A 22,295-nucleotide genomic window follows, 5' to 3' on the forward strand; every position below is an offset into this window, starting at 1 on the left:
CTTTTGCAAGTGTTCCGATCCTTCCTATTATAAGCTTTCTAATCTTGTCTATTGCAAATGTCCTAATTTTTTCTTACTGTAATTTTATCTCTACATTTGATTTGAATATGAGGAACTTTGAATTATTCTAGCCTTGCATTTGATATATCTCTTGTTTAGACATATCGATCCGAATCTGTGCAACTTATGAGATTCTGACCTTTCTACCTTGTTATGATTATAACTTCATGTATTGACCTTTGATTTGGACAAAACTTATTTGATCGGAATATAGACTCATAAACCTTTCTTTTGATAGCTTTATTGAGTATATTGGAGCACGATTGATAGTTTGAATCATTTGTTCAATGTGCCTCTTGAATTCTACCAAAAATCGAGCTTTGGTCGATTTCACATATTCTGGTTTCATTCCTTTGGAAATTGATATCCTTTGGCTTTCTTATTCAATTGAGCTTTATATTACTGCTTTGAATTCTTGTATGCTCTTGTCCTACATGTATTTGGATACCTAAATCTGTTATGTAAACTTCATGTTTGTATCGTAATGTTTCATAAAGGCACATGTACATTTTGTTGTTCCGCATATGCTTCCATTATGTCCCAATTTATTGTTCACAATACCCTTTTGTACTCTGGTGTTTGTGGGATTATTTGGACCTTTGCTAGAAATGGTAAAGGGTATGTGCTTAGAGCCCGCGATGCTCTAGATTATGTTTGGTGGTCATTCAGAAATGGATAGACTATATTATGTTTGGAATCCCACTTCACCTTCTATCTGTTTGATATGAAATTCAGAGTCGACCTAGCACTTGGGCAGGGTGAGAGGGCTCGAGTAGGAAAGGGCTACCCGTAGATGGAGTCGAGAACTCATCACGGCGTGGAGCCACCACTGAGTTAAACCTCACATGCACTATGCTAGGGTACGATACTTGAGCTTCTGTTTCGTATTTTGTATTGATATGCTCCAAAATGTTTCCTATGCCATTGATATACTTCAAAATGCTTCACATACCATTGATATGTTCTGAAATGTTCCATTTGTCATTGATATGCTCCGGAACATTTCATACGCTATTGGTATGCTCCAATTACTCTGTGCTCTATTTGCTATGAACTGATATATTCTGAAATGTCCTATTTGCCATTGATATACTCCGGAACATCTCGTACGCTATTGATATGCTCTAATTACTCTATGCTCCATTTGCTATGAACTGATATGTTCTGAAATATCCTATTTGCAATTGATATGCTCCGGAACATCTCGTATGCTATTGATATGCTCCAATTACTCTATGCTCCATTTGTTATGAATCCAATATGTTATGAATGAAATGACATTTACGATTCTATATCTAATGAGATGATATCCTTGAATCTCTTGGATTCTTTCTTGCATTGTGATATCTTGTTCGTTTGAAAGTGTCCCTTTTTGTGCTAGATATGCTTTGTCACTTGCTGAGCTGTTTTTAGCTTACTCCGTTGTTATATAAATCTTTCAGGTTAGTTTGTCACTCTCTGAAATGTTTGAATTGGGTTGAGGCAGTGGAGAGCTATTCAGAATTATGGGCAAGTCTTGGTTATTATGTTATTATTGTATAAGCATATTTTGATGTAATAAAATGTTGTCGATGAACCAAAATCGATATACCTCGTAAAAGTGTTAGAAGATCTCTCTTATTTGGAATTTCAGAATGTTAAGTCTAGTTTACGATGATATGAACTTGTGGTAAATGGTTGGAGTTATGATTGTATAAATTACATAGCTTGTGGATTTATAAATGTTGTTCATGTTTGTCAAGTTGGCTTGGGTTACCATAAATGTGAATTATCGAGTGATGTGATATATGATTATAAACTGCGCAGGTTTTATAGATATGAATTTGATAGAATATTTTTCAGTGTCCTCAAATGTTAGTTTGGATCCTGGATTAGTTTGTGATGAAAATTTTTAATATCATGGATATTTTGAGGGGCGTGACAGCTAGTGGCTAAGGGGTATCGTCAAAGGCAAGACATTGACTATGACGAAACCTTCTCACCCGTAGCAATGCTAAATTCTATCAGAATTCTATTAGCTATTGCAGCACACTATGATTATGAGATTTAGCGGATGGATGTGAAAATCGCATTCCTCAATGGAAACCTCGAGGAGGAGGTTTATATGATGCAACCTGAGGGATTCGTGTCCAAAAACTGCTCAGATAAGGTGTGTAGGTTACTTAGATCCATTTATGGACTAATGCAAGCTCCCCGAAGTTGGAACATAAAATTTGATGAGGTTATCAGATCTTATGACTTCGTTAAGAATGAAGATGAACCTTGTGTGTATAGGAAGGTAAGTGGGAGCGCTATCACATTTTTGGTGTTATATGTGGATGACATCCTGGTCATTGGGAATGACGTAGGAATGCTATCCACAGTAAAGGCTTGGTTATCTAGACACTTCTCCATGAAAGGCTTAGAGGAAGCATCCTATATCTTGGGGATTCAAATCTATAGAGATAGATCTAAAAGGATACTTGGCTTATCCCAGTCTAGGTACATAGAAACCATTATCAAAAGGTTTGATATGGAAAATTCCAAGAGAGGTCTCAAACCGATGAGACATGGGATATCGTTTTCTACGAGTATGTCTCCAAAGACTCCAGAAGAAAGGGCGAACATGGATATGATACCTTATGCCTCAGCAATAGGGTCTATCATGTATGTCATGCTATGTACTAGGCTTGATATAGCGCATGCTCTCAGTGTCACAAGCAGGTATCAGGCGGATCCAGGCTTAGAGCACTGGAAAGCAATAAAGTGTATCCTTAAGTACTTGAGAAGGACTAAAGATCTTTTACTAGTATATGGAGGTAGTAGCCTTAAGGTTAAAGGCTACACAGACTCAAGTTTTCAATCTGATGTCGATGAAAGTAAGGCGAATTCAGGGTATGTGTACACCTTGAATGGAGGAGCAGTGTGCTGGAAGAGTTCCAAGCAAGATACTACTACTGACTCGACCATAGAGGCGGAGTACATTGCTGCATCAGATGCAGCAAAGGAGGGAGTCTGGTTGAAGAAATTCATCACAGATTTGGGAGTCGAGCCGGATAGTGAGAAGCCGACTTCCTTATATTGCGACAACTATGAGGTGATTACTCAAATAAGGGAACCCTAGTCTCATTAGAAGTGTTCTGAGGAGGTTCCAGCTTATCAAAGAGATTGTAACCCGAGGAGATGTAGTAGTGGAAAGTGCTCCATCCGAAGATAACATTGCAGATCCACTGACAAAGTCGTTGTCTCATATTGTCTTTGAGCGTCATAGGGGTTTGATGGGGATCAGACACATAGGTGATTGGCTTTAGGTCAAGTGGTAGATTGCTAGTCATAGTGTTAGGATCAAGAGCACTAAGAGGGGGGGGGTGAATTAGTGTAGCGGAAATCTTTCAACTAAAAAACACGTTCGAACAATAAAAATAATTTCGGTGTGAAAGCCGATTCTAAGATTACTTTAACTTAAGATCAAGCGAGATGACGTTAAAATCAATCTATGAAGGCAGTTGGCAGTTATGATGAAAACCAGAATATAAGCGCAAACTGAAATACGACGTTCGTACGAAGAAGCTGATTTATGTCTAAATGCTGATTCGTAAATCACTTGATTAGGCGAGATACAGTTTAAGCAAGGATATAAAGGTAGTTTGCAATTATGATTGAAATCAAAACGTAAACGCAAACTGAAATATGATGATCGTACGAAAAAATAGATTTACGTCTAAACGCTGATTCAGAAAGTGCAAAGATTGAAACCCGATCGTATATGCGTAGAAAGCAGTAAGCTTTAGAGGAGGTTTACAGTAATGATAATATGCTTAAAGTAAATGCAAACTGAGATTTAGAGTGGTTCGATCAATCTTGACCTACTCCACTTTTGGCTTCCTCCACCGACGAGGTCACCGACGTCAACTAGAGGCCTTCCTTCAATAGGTGAAGGCCAACCACCCTTTTACAGTTTCACTCCTTTTGACGGGCTTAGGAGACAACCCTTACAGAATTTTCTCTCCTCTCTTTACAACTCAAAACATGGAAGAAAAGAGGGAGAAGAACTTTTGGCCTTTACAACAATTTTGAGCTCTAAAAATCACAGAACAAGATCAAGATTTCGGTATGAGTTTATGCCTTTTCAATGCTGAATGGGTGGGGTATTTATAGGCCCCAACCCAGTTCAAATTTGGAGCTCAAAACTGTCAATTCCTGGAATTCCTGGATTAGGCGGTTGCACCGCCTAGCAGAGCTCGAAGACTGAGCTTCTGGGCGGTGCTACCTCTTGTCAAGGGCGGTTGCACCTCCTACCAGAGCTCGAAGACCAAGCTCAGGCAGTGCCACCGCCTGACAGAGGCGGTTGCATCTCCTGACAGAGCTCAAAGACCGAGCTCAGGCACTGCTGTAATATCCCTCACTTTTGAAAATTTATTAATAAGGATTTATATGTAAATTGGAGGACCTATATGTAAATATAAAAATTTCAAGGACTAAACTGTTAAGTTGCAAAAAGAAAAAAATAAAGAAAACCAAAAATTTTGGTTTTATCCCACCGCCTCCCACGTTCTTTGTTCCTGAAACAGAGAGATGAGCTGAGAGAGGAGCTGTGGGGCGTGCGGAGAAGAAGAAGAGAAGTAGAGGAAGAAGAGCGAGAAGAGAAGAAGAAGAAGAAGAAGAAGAAGAAGAATAAGAGAGGAGGATAGCTACGGCAAGGCTACAGCGAGGAGGTGTGTGGCGTTGGGGAGGAAAAGGGAAGAGGAGAAGAAGAGAAGGAGAAGAAGAGGGAAAAGAGAGGGAAGAGGGAGAGGAGCGAGAGGTGGCAGCAGCTAGGGCTACAGCACCTCTGTTTCCTGCAGATGGTTGTGATACCTCTGTTTCCTGCAGAGGAAACAGAGGAGAGGGTGTGTGTGACGTCGAAGAGGAGAAGGGAAGAAGAAGAGGAGAAGAAGAGAAGGGAAAGGAGGAGCTGCGGCTGTGGCGGTGGTAGCTACAGCTGGAAGAGAAGGTGAGGAAAAAGAGAAGAAGAAGAATGGAAGGAGAAGGAAAAAGGAGAAGAAGAGGGAAAAGAGAGGGAAGAGGGAGAGGAGCGAGAGGTGGTAGCAACTAGGGCTGCAGCACCTCTATTTCCGCTGGTGGAAACAGAGGAGAGGTGTGGGGCGTTCGAAGAGGAGAAGAAGAAGAAGAGGAAGAGAAGAAGAAGAGGAAGCAGGAGAACAGGTTTTGATACCTCTGTTTCCTGCAGAGGAAACAGAGGAGAGGGTGTGTGTGACGCCGGGGAGGAGGAGGGAAGAAGAAGAGGAGAAGAAGAGAAGGGAATGGAGGAGCTGCGGCTGCGGCGGTAGCAGCTGCAGCTGGAAGAGAAGGAGAGGAAGAGAACGTGAGGAAGAAGAGAAGAAGAAGAAAGGAAGGAGAAGGAAGAGGAGAAGGGAAAGAAGCAGCTGCGACTGCGACGGTGGCAGCTGTAGCTGTGGCAGGGAAAGAGGAAGAGGAAGGAAGAAGGGAAGGAGAGGAAAAAGAGAAGGGGAAGAAGGGGCTGCGGCTGCGGCGATGGCAGCTACAGCTGGAAGAGAAGAAGGAGAGGAAGATGAGCAGGGGAGGAAGAAGAGGCTGCGGCCGTGGCTGAGGCTCCGACTGCAATAGTGCAGCTGGGAAAGAAGAGAAGGAAAAGGGAAGAAGAGAGGAAGAGGAGAAGGGGAAGCAGCTGCGGTAGTGGCAGCTGCAGCTGGAAGAGAAGGAGAGAAAATAGAGAAGGGGAGGAAGAAGAGGATATGGGTGTGGTGGCTGCGGTCGTGTCTGCGACTGCAGCTGCGGTAGCTGCGGCAGCGGTGGTGGCTACAGCAGCTACTTTTGGGAAAGAGAAAGAAAGGAAAGGGAAAGAAGAAGAGTTTGCGGTTGCGGTGGTGGCAGTTGCGTCTGCGGTTGCGGTGGTGGCGGTTGCGTCTACGGCAGCTGTGTTTGGGAAAGAAAAAAAGTAGGAACGAGAGAAGGGAGGAAGGAAGTAGTACAGTGGAAGGGGTTGCGGTTGTGATGGAAGGGGCGGTCGTGGCTACGACTGTGGTAGTGGCAGCGACGTTGGCTGCGATAGCTGCGTTTGAAAAAAAAGAAAACGAAGGAATGAGAGTAAGAGAGAGCAGGTGACTATGCCTCTATGTTCTGCATCAGTTGCAGTTGTAGAGGAAAAAGAGAAGACATAGGTAGAACACGAAGCAGAGAGGGGACACGGAGGAAAGGTAGAAGGATTTGGGCGGGCACCTTCTTTGGATCTTCGGATCGAAATCTTTAAAAGGCAAGTTTCCTGATCGTTTATCCTGTAATTGTTCTAATCTTTCTTATTGCAAGTTTCCCTATCGTTTCTCCTATAATTGTTCTAATTTTTCTTATTGCAAGTGTTCCAATCCTTCCTATTGTAAGTGTTCCGATCTTACCTATTGCAAGTTTCCCGATCATTCTCCTGTAATTGTTCTAATTTTTCTTATTGTAAGTATTATGATCTTCCTCGTGCAAGTGTTCTTATCTTTCCTATTGCATTTCCTTTTGCGAATGTTCCGATCCTTCATATTGCAAGCTTTCTAATCTTTCCTATTGCAAGTGTCCTGATCTTTCCTTACTGTAATTTTATCTCTATGTTTGCTTTGAATATGAGGAACTTTGAATTGTTCTAGCCTTGCATTTGATATATCTCCTGTTTAGACGTAACGATTCGAATCTATGCAACTTATGAGATTCTAACCTTTCTACCTTGTTATGATTATAACTTCATATATTGACCTCTGATTTGGACAAAAATTATTTGATCAAAATATAGACTCATAAACTTTTCTTTTGATAGCTTTTCTGAGTAAAATTGGAGCACAATTGATAGTTTGATTCATTTGTTCAATGTGCCTCTTGTATTCTGCCAGAAATCGAGCTTTGGTCGATTTCTCATATTCTGGTTTCATTCCTTTGAAAATTGATATCCTTTAGCTTTCTTATTCAATTGAGCTTTATAATACTGCTTTGAATTCTTGTATGCTCTTATCCTACATGTTTTTGGATACCTAAATCTGTTATGTAAACTTCATGTTTGTATCGTAATGTTTCATAAAGGCACATGTATATTTCGTTGTTTCGCATGTGCTTCCGATATGTCCCAATTTATTGTTCACAATACCCTTTTGTACTCTGGTGTTTGTGGGATTATTTGGACCTTTGCCAGAAATGGTAAAGGATATGTGCTTAGAGCCCGCGATGCTCTAGATTATGTTTGGTGGTCATTCAGAAATGGATGGACCATATTATGTTTGGAATCCCACTTCACCATCTATCTGTTTGATATGAAATTCAGAGCTGACCTAGCACTTGGGTAGGGTGAGAGGGCTCGAGTAGGAAAGGGCTACCCGTGGATGGAGTCGAGAACTCATCACGGCATGGAGCCACCACTAAGTTAAACCTCACATGCACTATGCTAGGGTACGACGTCTAAGCTTCTATTTCGTATTCGTTCTTTGATATGCTTCGAAATGGTCCATATGCCATTGATATGTTCCGAAATGGTTATTATGTTATTATTGTATAAACATATTTTGTATGAAATGAAATATTGTCGATGAATCGAAATGGATATACTGTTTATGTTTGTCAAGTTGGCTTGGGTTGTCTTAAATGTGAATTATCGAGTGATGTGATATATGATTATAAACTGCACAGGTTTTATAAATGTGAATTTGATAGAATGTTTTTCAGTGTCCTCAAATGTGTGTTTGGATCCTGGATTGGTTTGTGTTGAAAATTTTAATATCATGGATATTTTGAGGGGCGTGACAGAGGTGGTATCATAGCATGGTTTGAGGGTCACTGAAATATTTGATATGTTGACGTGCAAAATATATTAAGGTATAGTGAACTATAATGATCGGTGAAAATTTTCTTTGATGCATTTTAGGAATCTATGATGATGAGGACATTTGGTCCTCCTATTTCATTTGTTTCTGATTAATTAAGGGGGATGAAAGGGTTGATCGAAGATACTAAATCAGAGTAGCGCAATGAAAGCATGGTGGACCTAATTTCATTGGTGGTAGAAAAATGGATGATGCAAATGGAGAAGATATATGATGTACAAAATTGTTCTGATGATCAAAAGATTTCTTTTACTACCTTATATTAGAAGTAGAGGCTGATCATTAATGGCAAAAATGAAAAAAATTTCTGGAGATCAAGGACAAGAATAGGTAGGATAAATTTACAAATAAAAATATGATTGGAAATGAATCAGAAAGTGATAACAAGAGGGTCAAGGCATATGGATTTAAAAAGGAAGTCACCACAAAAGACTCAATCACGTGTGAATTGCAAGTTAAATTATGAAACAAGTTTGTGTTTGTGGGTGACTAGAGTCTATTTTGCTTGTGGAAAGTTGGATCATGAAATAAAAGACTGCCCTTTGAATAAGAAGAAAGAGTCACAGCCTCTTAAATCATCAGCCCATGTCAGAGTGTATGCTATCACTGAATATGAGTCTAAAACTTCGGAATTAGTAGTCAAAGGTATTATGCATGTTTATGAAAGAATGCAAATATTTGTTTGATCATGGGTCCCATCTATGATTTGATTCGTAATATTTTGCTTATCACTTGGGTATTCAATCTAGACCCATGCATTATGTGCTATATGTAAATACGATCATTAGAGATTCTTTGATAACAGACTTGAATCTGGTTCTCTTGTCTGATTTTTATTATAGAACTTAACTTTTTGCTGATTTAGTTCTCCTAAAGATTTGGAGTTTTGATATTATACTTGGTATGGATTGACTATCTTCTTATCATACCAATATGGATTGGTATATAACAAATGATCACTTTTTGCATATTTGATCAGTCGATCTTTTATTTTGAGAGTATTGGACATGATTTATCTCCTTGCCTAATGTATCCCAGGATGACTTGCTTGGATTACCTCCAAACGTGACTTTACTTTTAATTTGGTTTTTGGGACAATCTCAATATCTAAGTCTCTCTACAAAATGATATCATTTGAGTAAGTGGAATTGAAAAAGCAATTACAAGGACTATTAAATTAGGATTTTATTTGGCTTAATATTTCATCGTGGGGTGCTCCGGTGTTAGTTAAAAAGATGGATGGAACATTGACGCTTTGTATTGATTATAGACAGTTGAATCAAGTAACCATTAAAAAACGAGTACTCTAAAGTGACGACTTGTTTGATTAACTACAGGGTGCACAGGTATTTTCAAAGATTGATTGAAGGTCGAGTTACCATCTATTGAGGATCAAGGAGGAGAATATTTCGATCACTCTTGGATAATTATGTAATTGCATTGTATTAATAAAATTATTTGAGAGTAGGAGGAGGAAATAAAGAAATTATAATCCTCATCTTTTTATCGATTGAGCTATGACCAATTTAGAGGACTAAATTTTCTTTTAAGGGGGGAGAGTGTAATATCCCTCACTTTTGAAAATTTATTAATAAAGATTTATATGTAAATTGGAGGTCCTATATGTAAATATAGAAATTTCAAGGACTAAACTGTTAAGTTGCAAAAAGAAAAAGATAAAGAAAACCAAAAATTTCGGTTTTATCCCACCGCCTCCCACATTCTCTGTTCCCGAAACAGAGAGATGAGCTGAGAGAGGAGCTGTGGGGTGTGCGGAGAAGAAGAAGAGAAGTAGAGGAAGAACAAGGAGAAGAGAAGAAGAAGAAGAAGAAGAAGAATAAGAGAGGAGGATAGTTGCAGCAAGGCTGCAGCGAGGAGGTGTGTGGCGTTGGGGAGGAAAAGGGAAGAGGAGAAGAAGAGAAGGAGAAGAAGAGGGAAAAGAGAGGGAAGAGGGAGAGGAGCGAGAGGTGGCAGCAGCTAGGGCTGCAGCACCTCTGTTTCCTGCAAATGGAAACAGAGGAGGGGTGTGCGGCATTTGAAGAGGAGAAGAAGAAGAAGAGGAAGAGAAGAAGAAGAGGAAGCAGGAGAAGAGGTTGTGATACCTTTGTTTCCTGCAGAGGAAACAAAGGAGAGGGTGTGTGTGACGTCGGAGAGGAGAAGGGAAGAAGAAGAGGAGAAGAAGAGAAGGGAAAGGAGGAGCTGCGGCTGCGATGGTGGCAGCTGCAGCAGGAAGAGAAGGTGAGGAAAAAGAGAAGAAGAAGAATGGAAGGAGAAGGAAGAAGGAGAAGAAGAGGGAAAAGAGAGGGAAGAGGGAGAGGAGCGAGAGGTGGCAGCAGCTAGGGCTGCAGCATCTCTGTTTCCGCAGTTGGAAACAGAGGAGAGGTGTGGGGTGTTCGAAGAGGAGAAGAAGAAGAAGAGGAAGAGAAGAAGAAGAGGAAGCAGGAGAACAGGTTTTGATACCTCTGTTTTCTGCAGAGGAAATAGAGGAGAGGGTGTGTGTGACGCCGGGGAGGAGGAGGGAAGAAGAAGAGGAGAAGAAGAGAAGGGAATGGAGGAGCTGCGGCTGCGGTGGTGGCAGCTGCAGCTGGAAGAGAAGGAGAGGAAGAGATGGTGAGGAAGAAGAGAAGAAGAAGAAAGGAAGGAGAAGGAAGAGGAGAAGGGAAAGAAGCAGCTGCGGCTGCGGCTGTGGCAGCTGCAGCTATGGCAGGGAAAGAGGAAGAGGAAGGAAGAAGGGAAGGAGAGGAAAAAGAGAAGGGGAAGAAGGGGCTGCGGCTACGGCGATGGCAGCTTCAGCTGGAAGAGAAGAAGGAGAGGAAGATGAGTAGGGGAGGAAGAAGAGGCTACGGCCGTGGCTGAGGCTACGACTTCAGCAGTGCATCTGGGAAAGAAGAGAAGGAAAAGGGAAGAAGAGAGGAAGAGGAGAAGGGGAGGCAGCTGCGGTAGTGGCAGCTGCAGCTGGAAGAGAAGGAGAGAAAACAGAGAAGGGGAGGAAGAAGAGGCTACGGGTGTGGTGGCTAAGGCCGTGTCTGCGACTGCGGCTACGGTAGCTGCGGCAGCGGTGGTGGCTGCAGCAGCTACTTTTGGGAAAGAGAAAGAAAGGAAAGGGAAAGAAGAAGAGGTTGCGGTTGCGGTGGTGGCGGCTGCATCTGCGGCAGCTGTGTTTGGGAAAGAAAAAAGTAGTAATGAGAGAAGGGAGGAAGGAAGTAGTACAGTGGAAGGGGTTGCGGTTGTGATGGAAGGGGCGGTCGTGGCTATGACTGTGGTAGTGGCAGCGACGTTGGCTGCGATAGCTGCATTTGAAAAAAAAGAAAACAAAGGAATGAGAGTAAGAGAGAGCAGGTGACTATGCCTCTATGTTCTGCATCAGTTGCAGTTGTAGAGGAAAAAGAGAAGACATATGTAGAACACGAAACAGAGAGACGACACGGAGGAAAGGTAGCAGGATTTGGGCTGGTACCTTCTTTGGATCTTCGGATCGAAATCTTTAAAAGGCAAGTTTCCTGATTGTTTATCCTGTAATTGTTCTAATCTTTCTTATTGCAAGTTTCCCGATCGTTTCTCCTATAATTGTTCTAATTTTTCTTATTGCAAGTGTTCCAATCCTTCCTATTGTAAGTGTTCCGATCATACCTATTGCAAGTTTCCCGATCGTTCTCATGTAATTTTTCTAATTTTTCTTATTGTAAGTATTATGATCTTCCTCATGCAAGTGTTCTTATCTTTCCTATTGCATTTCCTTTTGCAAGTGTTCCGATCCTTCATTTTGCAAGCTTTCTAATCTTTCCTATTGCAAGTGTCCTGATCTTTCCTTACTGTAATTTTATCTCTACGTTTGCTTTGAATATGAGGAACTTTGAATTGTTCTAGCCTTGCATTTGATATATCTCCTGTTTAGACGTAACAATTCGAATTTGTGCAACTTATGAGATTCTAACCTTTCTACCTTGTTATGATTATAACTTCATATATTGACCTCTGATTTGGACAAAAATTATTTGATCAAAATATAGACTCATAAACTTTTCTTTTGATAGCTTTTCTGAGTAAAATTGGAGCACGATTGATAGTTTGATTCATTTGTTCAATGTGCCTCTTGTATTCTGCCAGAAATCGAGCTTTGGTCGATTTCTCATATTCTGGTTTCATTCCTTTGAAAATTGATATCATTTAGCTTTCTTATTCAATTGAGCTTTATATTACTGCTTTGAATTCTTGTATGCTCTTATCCTACATTTTTTTGGATACCTAAATCTGTTATGTAAACTTCATGTTTGTATCGTAATGTTTCATAAAGGCACATGTATATTTCGTTGTTTCGCATGTGCTTCCGATATGTCCCAATTTATTGTTCACAATACCCTTTTGTACTCTGGTGTTTGTGGGATTATTTGGACCTTTGCCAGAAATGGTAAAGGATATGTGCTTAGAGCCCGCGATGCTCTAGATTATGTTTGGTGGTCATTCAGAAATGGATGGACCATATTATGTTTGGAATCCCACTTCACCATCTATCTGTTTGATATGAAATTCAGAGCCGACCTAGCACTTGGGTAGGGTGAGAGGGCTCGAGTAGGAAAGGGCTACCCATGGATGGAGTCGAGAACTCATCACGGCATGGAGCCACCACTGAGTTAAACCTCACATGCACTATGCTAGGGTACGACGTCTGAGCTTCTATTTCGTATTCGTTCTTTGATATGCTTCGAAATGGTCCATATGCCATTGATATGTTACGAAATATTTCATTTGTCATTGATATGCTCCGAAACATTTCATACGCCTTTGATATGCTCCGAAATGTTTCATTTGTTATTGTTACGCTTCGAAATGTTCCATATGTCATTGATATGCTCCGGAACATTTCATACGCTATTGATATGCTCCAGTTACTCTGTGCTCCATTTGCTATGAACTGATATGTTCTGAAATGTCCTATCTGCCATTGATATGCTCCGGAACATCTCGTACGCTATTGATATGCTCCAATTACTCTATGCTCCATCTGTTATGAACCAAATAGGTTTTGAATGACATGACACATATGATTATGTATCTAATGAAATGGTATCCTTGAGAATTCTTGTATTCTGCCTTGCATTATGATATCTTACTTGTTTGAAACTGTTCCTTTTGTTCTGAATATGCTTTGTTACTTGCTGAGCTGTTTTTTGCTCACTCCGTTGTTATATAAATCCTTCAGGTCAGCTTGTCACTCTTTGAGATGTTTGAATTGGGCTGAGGTAGTGGAGAGCTATTCTGAATTATGGGCAAGTCTTGTTGGTTATTATGTTATTGTTGTATAAGCATATTTTGTATGAAATGAATTGTTGTCGATGAATCGAAATGGATATACTCTGTAAAAGTGTTAGAAGATCTCTCTTATTTGGAATTTCAGAATGTTAAGTCTAATTTTTGATGATATAAACTTGTCGTGAATAGTTGGAGTTCTGATTGTATAATTTATTTAGCTTGTGGATTTATAAATGTTGTTTATGTTTGTCAAGTTGGCTTGGGTTGCCATAAATGTGAATTATCGAGTGATGTGATATATAATTATAAACTGCACAGGTTTTATAGATGTGAATTTGATATAATGTTTTTCAGGGTCCTCAAATGTGTGTTTGGATCCTGGATTGGTTTGTGTTGAAAATTTTAATATCTTGGATATTTTGAGGGGCGTGACAAGTGCTACCTCCTGTCAGGGGAGGTTGCACCGCCCAGTCTCGCTTGGAGACTGAGCCCAGGCGGTGCCACCTCCTGATTGGGGCGGTTGCACCGCCCAGTCTCGCTCGGAGATTTAGCCCAAGCGGTGCCACCTCCTGGCTTGGGCGGTTGCACCTCCCAACAGAAATCAGGGTCCGAATGAGTTGATCCATTCGGCCCAATTTGGGTTTTTCAGGGGCCCAATTGTCCCAAGATTAAGTTAATGGGATCACCTCCCATTTCCAACTTAATCATTGTGCTAACTACGATATTCCCTAAGACATGTACTGTAACTTGCTTCGGTGCGTTAATCGCTTCTTCCAGCGAGCTTCCGGCGAACTTCCGTCGATCATCCGATGAACCCTCGATGATGCTCCTGCGGACTTCCGGCAAACTCCTGGACTTGCAACGATCCACTTGGCGAGTTCCGACGAGCTTCTTTGGTAAGCTCATGGACTTCTCGGATTTGTTCCTGCAGAACCTCCGACGACTGTCCGAACTTCCATCGAACTCTCGAACTCCCAACGTGATCATTGTCTTGACTCTGGCGCAACTCCTGTTACATGTCTTTCTTCCATCGTAGTTAATCCTGCACACTTAAAACAAAACTTCGATCGAGACACTTAATCCTAAGCAATTAACCAAGTTGTCCGGCATGTCATTGGTCCTTCGACGCTTCGTCCGATTCTTCGACACATCGTCCTCTCCTACAGCCTATTGCCCAATCGGCCAGTTGACTCCGCAACTCCGATATCCTTGGCACAATACCTGCTCTTCTTGGCCCGATGCCCGAGTCCACGGCCCGAAGCCTTCTGCCGATACGTCGACCGATCCACCGGCCCGACGTCCAATCTTCTGACATGTTCCTCCGGCACAATATGATTTTCCTGCTTTAATTGTCTCATCCTGATCAAAGCATCCTACATCACTCAAAACACAAATTAAATCATAAACATATATCAAGTAGTTTCATCATCAAAATACGAGATTCAACAATCTCCCCCTTTTTGATGATGACAACCACTTGATGACGGAGTTAAACTTAACTCCCGGAGTTTAAACAAACTCCCCCTATCAATATGCCATATTGATAGAACCTTGAATTCAAACTGAATTCAAGTCATTGCAATATTCATCATGAATACTTGCAACACGTCATCATGAACTTATGCATAAACTTATGCATAACATGTCATGTCATCAACATACTTCTCCCCCTTTGTCATCAACAAAAAGGAGAAGTCCAACTATTCTTGTGTTTGGAACATAAGTTCAACTTATTGCATGAAAAACATATTATCCATTTTTACCATCATGCAAGTTTGCTATTATCAAATAGTATGATATCAACATGTAAGATTGCAATGTAAGCTTTTGATATCGTAACGCAAACATTTCAAGTGTTTATCAATTGTAGCATTTCATCACATGGCAAGATATCAATAAGTAAAGTTTCGATGCTAGTTCTTGATATATTATTATAATGCAACCATGGCATAGAGCAAATATGACAATCATAACATCAATTCATATATTTCTCCCCCTTTGTTGTCAACAAAAAGGAGAATGATATAAGCAAATTTTAAATATAAGCGCGATGCCATAAGCAGGTTCATGTCATTTTTCAACAAAGAGTGATAAAATACCAAATATTCAAACATCTCAAGGAAAACATGACATGGAGATAGCTTTGAAAACTTCTTCCATTTTATTTGTTATTTTCTTTTTACATGAAGGAGGAAAACTATTTCTGAGCTTACTCGAATTGATAAGATATTAAAGCACGCTTCATTTTTACATGTATCAAGATATTTATGTGAATCAAATCCTTGTACGTAAAAATGAATTCCTTTTTCAAGAAGGAATTTATAAGCAGGAATCATTTCATCAAATCCATTTTTCAAAACAAAATATTGTTCACATAATAAGTGTATGAGAGATGTATTTGCTAGTTGATTCCATATGTCAAAAATCAATGATATGAATTAAACTTGATATGACATATACTTATTAAGTCTGGAAGAGGATAATTCGAAAATCCAATTGTTAGGATACCAAAAGTTAAGAGAATCCGAAAATGAAATTAACACTTTCATGCATTCGGACAAGGCTGTGCTATTGATTTTTCAAATATAATCATGAGGACAAAACATGCTTATTATCATGGAAAATTTTGTATCCAAAGCACATAATTTCCAACCTGTTATTAGGGCATGTAATTGTGTAAAATCATCATGGCAATCGAGTCATTTGATCATTCAATCAAGAAAGTCCGAAAATTAATTTTAACAAGTTCAATCATTCGGACATATTTTTGCCATGGTTTTTCAAACATAATCATGAAGATAAGACATGCTCATCATCATGGTAGTACGATAGCAAGTTTATAATATACAAGCTAGCAAAAAATTTTTAACATTTTAAGACACGCAAGCTAGCAATTTTCTCTTTGAGATATGCACATTAGCAACTCTTTCTCCCCCTATGTCATTGGCAAAAAGAAGGGAAGATCCTTTACATTAATTTCTAAATCATGACAAAGGTAGGTTTCAATCTTTATTTGTGCATCATTATATTTTCAAATTCGAACATACACAATTTCAAAAACCTTATATTTCATTCATGCATGATACTGAATAAATCAATCAATATTATGAGCATATTATACATGATACTTAAATTTTTAACTATTTATCAACATTTTGATCATGATACCAAACATTCATCATTTAGAGTATTCATGACATTAAATCGACATTTATAATACATCATTTTAGTAACAACTCATAGCATTTTAAATCATTATTTACATCATATGCAATACATCACATCATAATTAAAAGGCTCAAGTATTGCATGCATCATTGCAAATCATAAATGCTTCATATCATGATGGTATCAATTTTGTCAAATTATATCCTACCATGCATGATCATAACTTTTCATTTGTATACATCAAAATAAATTAATGAATATTTCATGTATTCATATCATCACATAAGGAATATCAAGAAGAATTGGTAATGAGATTTACGAATCATGTAGACAAATATTGAATATTAAGAGACATATTATGATTCTTTTTAGATAACTCAAATAGCAAAAAGAAACAATCATAGTAAGTTATTTTGATTTATAAAAAGAATTCTCAAGTTATAATTCCAAGAAATCACGATTCATTTCAATAAATTTCAATAAGAACACAAAGTAGGTGATCTTGATTCATAAATGATTTCAAGTTATAAATCATGGGAAATTAAGATCATGATTTCGATAAAACCCATTAAATTCAAATCATCAAAATCTCAACATTACTTTCAAGAGATTCAAAATGGCATAGATAATTTTATTAATCTCTTAGTGAAAAAGTCAATAAGGTAGAGAAAAATAAATTTTCAAGAAAAATACTTTTCTCCTTTTAGTTGTCTTAATTCATATGATTTTATTTCATCTATGCCAAATATGTAGCATGTTTTAAAATCGAAAATCGCAAGATTCATCATCCATAATTATAAAACCAATAAACATGATTTTTAAAATCTCATGCATAGAATAAAATCATGGTATCAAAACATCATGGTTTTATATTTTCAATCAAAATCATTTTGTTTGTTTATCATAAAATATGTATTTTACATTATTATTTTCAAAACTACTAGCATGATCATAAATTTTGCATTTTCATCATTTTTTTTTAAACATGTAATTTTCAAGAAAATTAATTCTATACTAAAAAAGAAAATGCATTATGAAGAGCATCATGTAATTTCGAAATAAATTAAGGGGGTTTTGATTACCTCATCGTTGAATGTCGTTAAGGCGTAGTTTGCCACCTCGCCTTTCTTAATTTTCTCCTCGTCTTCGGAGGAGCTCGATTCATCCCACTTTATGTTCTTCTTCTTTGGCCTCTTCCTTCGTTCAAGTTTATTATTTATTTTAGATTTTTGTTTAATAAACTTATTAAGATTTAGTGTTCGAAGTTCGAGTTCATCATTGTCCTCATCACTTGAGTCATCGCTCAAGTGGTATTCATTTGTCCGGAGTTTCAAATCCTTCCTGTTCTTTGGAAGGTGATTTTGTTCATCATGTTTATCATATGCATTGTGCACCATTTCATATGTCATCAAAGAACCAATTAGTTCTTCAAGTGGTAAGTTGTTTAGGTTTTTAGCTTCTTGTATTGTAGTTATTTTGAATCCCACTTCTTAGAAAGAGAATGCAAAATCTTATTTACGAGTTCAAAATCCGAAAAACATTTTCCAAGAGCTCTTAAACTATTGACGACATCCGTGAAACGGGTGTATATGTCGCCTATAGTCTCGCTTGGTTGCATTTGAAAAAGCTCAAAATCATGCAATAAAATGTTAACTTTCGAGTCTTTGACTCTACTAGTTCCCTCGTGCGTGATTTCAAGCGTTCGCCAAATGTCAAAACCCGTTTCGCACATAGAAATCCGATTGAACTCATTTTTATCCAAAGCGCAAAATAAGACATTCATAGCCTTTGCGTTTAAAGAAAAATACTTCTTCTCCAAATCCGACCATTCGTTCATCGGTTTAGAGGGAAGTTGAAAACCGTTTTCAACGATTTTCCATAAATCCAAATTCATAGAAATCAAGAAAACTCTCATTCGAGTTTTCCAATAAGTGTAGTCCAATCCGTTAAACAACGGTGGACGAACAACCGATAAGCCCTCTTGAAAGCCATGAAGAGCCATTTCTCTTGGGTGTAAATCCGAAATGAGAAATACCGGGCTCTGATACCAATTGTTAGGATCAAGAGCACTAGGGGGGGGGGGGGGGGGGGGGGGTGAATTAGTGCAATGGAAATCTTTCAACGATAAAACACGTTCGAATGATAAAACCGATTTCGGTGTGAAAGCCAATTCTAAGATTACTTTAACTTAAGATCAAGCGAGATGACGTTAAAATCAATTTATGAAGGCAGTTTGCAGTTATGATGAAAACCAGAATATAAGCGCAAACTGAAATACGACGTTCATACGAAGAAGTTGATTTACGTCTAAATGCTTATTCGTAAATCACTTGATTAGGCGAGATGCAGTTTAAGCAAGGATATAAAGGCAGTTTGCAGTTATGATTGAAATCAAAACGTAAACGCAAACTGAAATATGATGATCGTACAAAAAAATAGATTTACGTCTAAACGCTGATTCGGAAAGTGCAAAGCTTGAAACCCGATCGTATATGCGCAGAAAGCAGTAAGCTTTAGAGGAGGTTTGCAGTAAAGATAATATGCTCAAAGTAAATGCAAACCAAGATTTAGAGTGGTTCGGTCAATCTTGACCTACTCCACTTTTGGCTTCCTCCACCGACGAGGTCACCGACGTCAACTAGAGGCCTTCCTTCAATAGGCGAAGGCCAACCACCCTTTTACAGTTTCACTCCTTTTGACGGGCTTAGGAGACAACCCTTACAGAATTTTCTCTCCTCTCTTTACAACTCAGAACTTGGAAGAAAAGAGGGAGAAAAACTTTTGGCCTTTACAACAATTTTGAGCTCTAAAAATCACAAAACAAGATCAAGATTTTGGTATGAGTTCATGCCCTTTCAGTGCTGAATGGGTGAGGTATTTATAGGCCCCAACCCAGTTCAAATTTGGAGCTCAAAACTGTCAATTCCCGGAATTCTGGGATCAGGCGGTTGTACCTCCTGATTGAGGTGGTTGCACCGCCTAGTAGAGCTCGAAGACTGAGCTTCTGGGCAGTGCTACCTCCTGTCAGGGGCGGTTGCACCTCCTGCCAGAGCTCGAAGACCGAGCTAAAGCGGTGCCACCACCTGACTGAGGCGATTGCACCTCCTGGCAGAGCTCGAAGACCAAGCTCAGGCGGTGCTACCTCCTGTCAGGGGAGGTTGCACCGCCCAGTCTCGCTTGGAGACTGAGCCCAAGCGGTGCCACCTCCTGGCTGGGGCAGTTGCACCGCCTAGTCTCGCTTAGAGACTTAGCCCAGGCGGTGCCACCTCCTGGCTTGGGCGGTTGCACCTCCCAACAGAAATCAGGGTCCGAATGGGTTGATCCATTCGGCCCAATTTGGGTTTTTCAGGGGCCCAATTGCCCCAAGATTAAGTTAATGGGATCACCTCCCATTTCCAACTTAATCATTGTGCTAACTACGATATTCCCTAAGACATTTACTGCAACTTGCTCCGGTGCGTCAATCGCTTCTTCCGGCGAGCTTCCGGCGAACTTCCGTCGATCATCCGATGAACCCTTGGTGATGCTCCTGCGGACTTCCGGCAAACTCCTGGACTTGCGACGATCTACTTGGCGAGTTCCGACCAGCTTCTTTGGCAAGCTCATGGACTTCTCGGATTAGTTCCTGCAGAACCTCCGACGACTGTCCGAACTTCCGTCGAACTCTCGAACTCCCAACGTGATCATTGTCTTGACTCCGGCGCAACTCCTGCTGCATGTCTTTCTTCCATCGTAGTTAATCCTGCACACTTAAAACAAAACTTCGATCGAGACACTTAATCCTATGCAATTAACCAAGTTGTCCGGCATGTCATTGGTCCTTCGACGCTTCGTCCGATTCTTCGACGCATCATCCTCTCCTATAGCTTATTGCCCAATCGACCAGTTGACTCCGCAACTCCGATATCCTTGGCACAATACCTGCTCTTCTTGGCCTAATGCCCGAGTCCACGGCCCGAAGCCTTCTGTCGATACGTCGATCGATCCACCGGCCCGACGTCCAATCTTCTGACATGTTCCTCCGGCACAACATGATTTTCCTGCTTTAATTGTCTCATCCTGATCAAAGCATCCTGCGTCACTTAAAACGCAGATTAAATCATAAACATATATAAAGTAGTTTCATCATCAAAATACAGGATTCAACACATAGGTGCCCAGCAAGCCAATCACGTGAGTGATGGCACGTGTGACTTGATACAGAATCCTTTTGCTTATTATATTTTGACATATATCACTTTATAACTATTACATATGTGCATATATATATTGTGATGTCCTTGAATTTGTGCAATGGGAATCGGATCATGATGAGATCACGATAATGAGATCGATTCACCTTTAAACACAGATCCTAAATAATCCCGGTCACATGTTACTCGAGAGGGACATCGTGATAATCGGACAGACTGATGTGCTGTATACCCGTCTATATGATGGATGCAGCTAGTCTCATAGATGCTCGTGTAGGGACACTAGGGATACAATACAAGTGCTCATTGGAGAATAAGTTCACTGATTGATCTGCTTACGGAATGCTGGATGGTTGATGATGCCTTATTGTCAGACAATGATTCCGTAGTCCTAGTGGTGTATCTGGTCCTTAGATTTGAGAAACCAAGGATGTCCTGTATGAGTGCTCCACTCTTTGATACCAGACTTATAGGTTTAGCTGTCCCAGATCTAGTACAACTGGTCATTGGGAGTGGTAGTCGACCTTACGATGCCTATTAAGTGTCGATAGAGGATCATCCACTCTCAGCGTCATGAGAGGAATATCCCATGTGTTCTTGCTCAAACAAATCCCGGGCCAGGGTCATTCGGGTTGAGAGAGCAAGAGTTCTCCGGAAGAATCCGATTAGAGCGAGACTCGAGTAGAAACCGTATGGGTCTGATAGCACCATGCTCGATATACGATCTCTGGGATATTAGATGGATGAGGGACTATAAGTACTCGGTAACTGAGGACAGACAGGTCCAATGGATTGGATTCCCCTGTATCGTTTGGGAACTACGGCGTAGTGGCCTAGTACTTCCGTAGTCGATGAGTCGAGTGAATTATTACAGAGATAATAATTCACTGAGTTAGAAGGAGTTCTGACAGGTTTGACTCACGGCCAGCTTGATATTGGGCCTAGAGGGTCACACACATATGGTAGGCATTGTGATGAGTAGAGGATCGGATATGAGATATCCGACGGAGTCCTTGTCTTCTTGGATATCCAATAAGCCCCTGAATTATTGAATCCCATGGACAAGATCCAATAAGAGCCCATGAGAGATTATTGGATAGAGATCCACTAATCTAAAAAGCTTGGGTTATTGGATGAAGATCCAATACCCACTAGGCGAGGATCTATTAGGGTTTGATAGGGGACCTCTATAAATAGGAGGGATTCAGAGCCTCATAGGCTAGAGCCTTTGCTGGCCTCTCCTATTCTCCTTCCCCTCTCCACCTCAGAGCAGGCTTGGAGTTTTGAGGAGCGTCGTCGCAGCCCTGTTGTGTTAGGAGGTGCAACCGCCCCTGACAGGAGGTGGCACCGCCCAGAGGCTCAGTCTTCGAGCTCTGCCAGGCGGTGCAACTGCTCTAGTCAGGAGGTGCAACCGCCTGATCCCGGAATTCCGGGAATTGACAGTTTTGAGCTCCAAATTTGAACTAGGTTGGGGCCTATAAATACCCCACCCATTCAGCACTGAAAGGGCAATGAACTAACACCGAAATCCTGATCTTGTTCTGTGATTTTTAGAGCTCAAAATTGTTGTAAAGGCCAAAAGTTCTTCTCCCTCTTTTCTTCCAAGTTCTGAGCTGTAAAGAGAGGAGAGAAAATTCTGTAAGGGTTGTCTCCTAAGCCCGTCAAAAGGAGTGAAACTGTAAAAGGGTGGTTGGCCTTCGCCTATTGAAGGAAGGCCTCTAGTTGACGTCGGTGACCTCGTCGGTGGAGGAAGCCAAAAGTGGAGTAGGTCAAG

This window comes from Musa acuminata, chromosome BXJ2-7, assembly GCF_036884655.1.
Source record: "Musa acuminata AAA Group cultivar baxijiao chromosome BXJ2-7, Cavendish_Baxijiao_AAA, whole genome shotgun sequence".
Taxonomy (NCBI): Eukaryota; Viridiplantae; Streptophyta; class Magnoliopsida; order Zingiberales; family Musaceae; genus Musa; species Musa acuminata.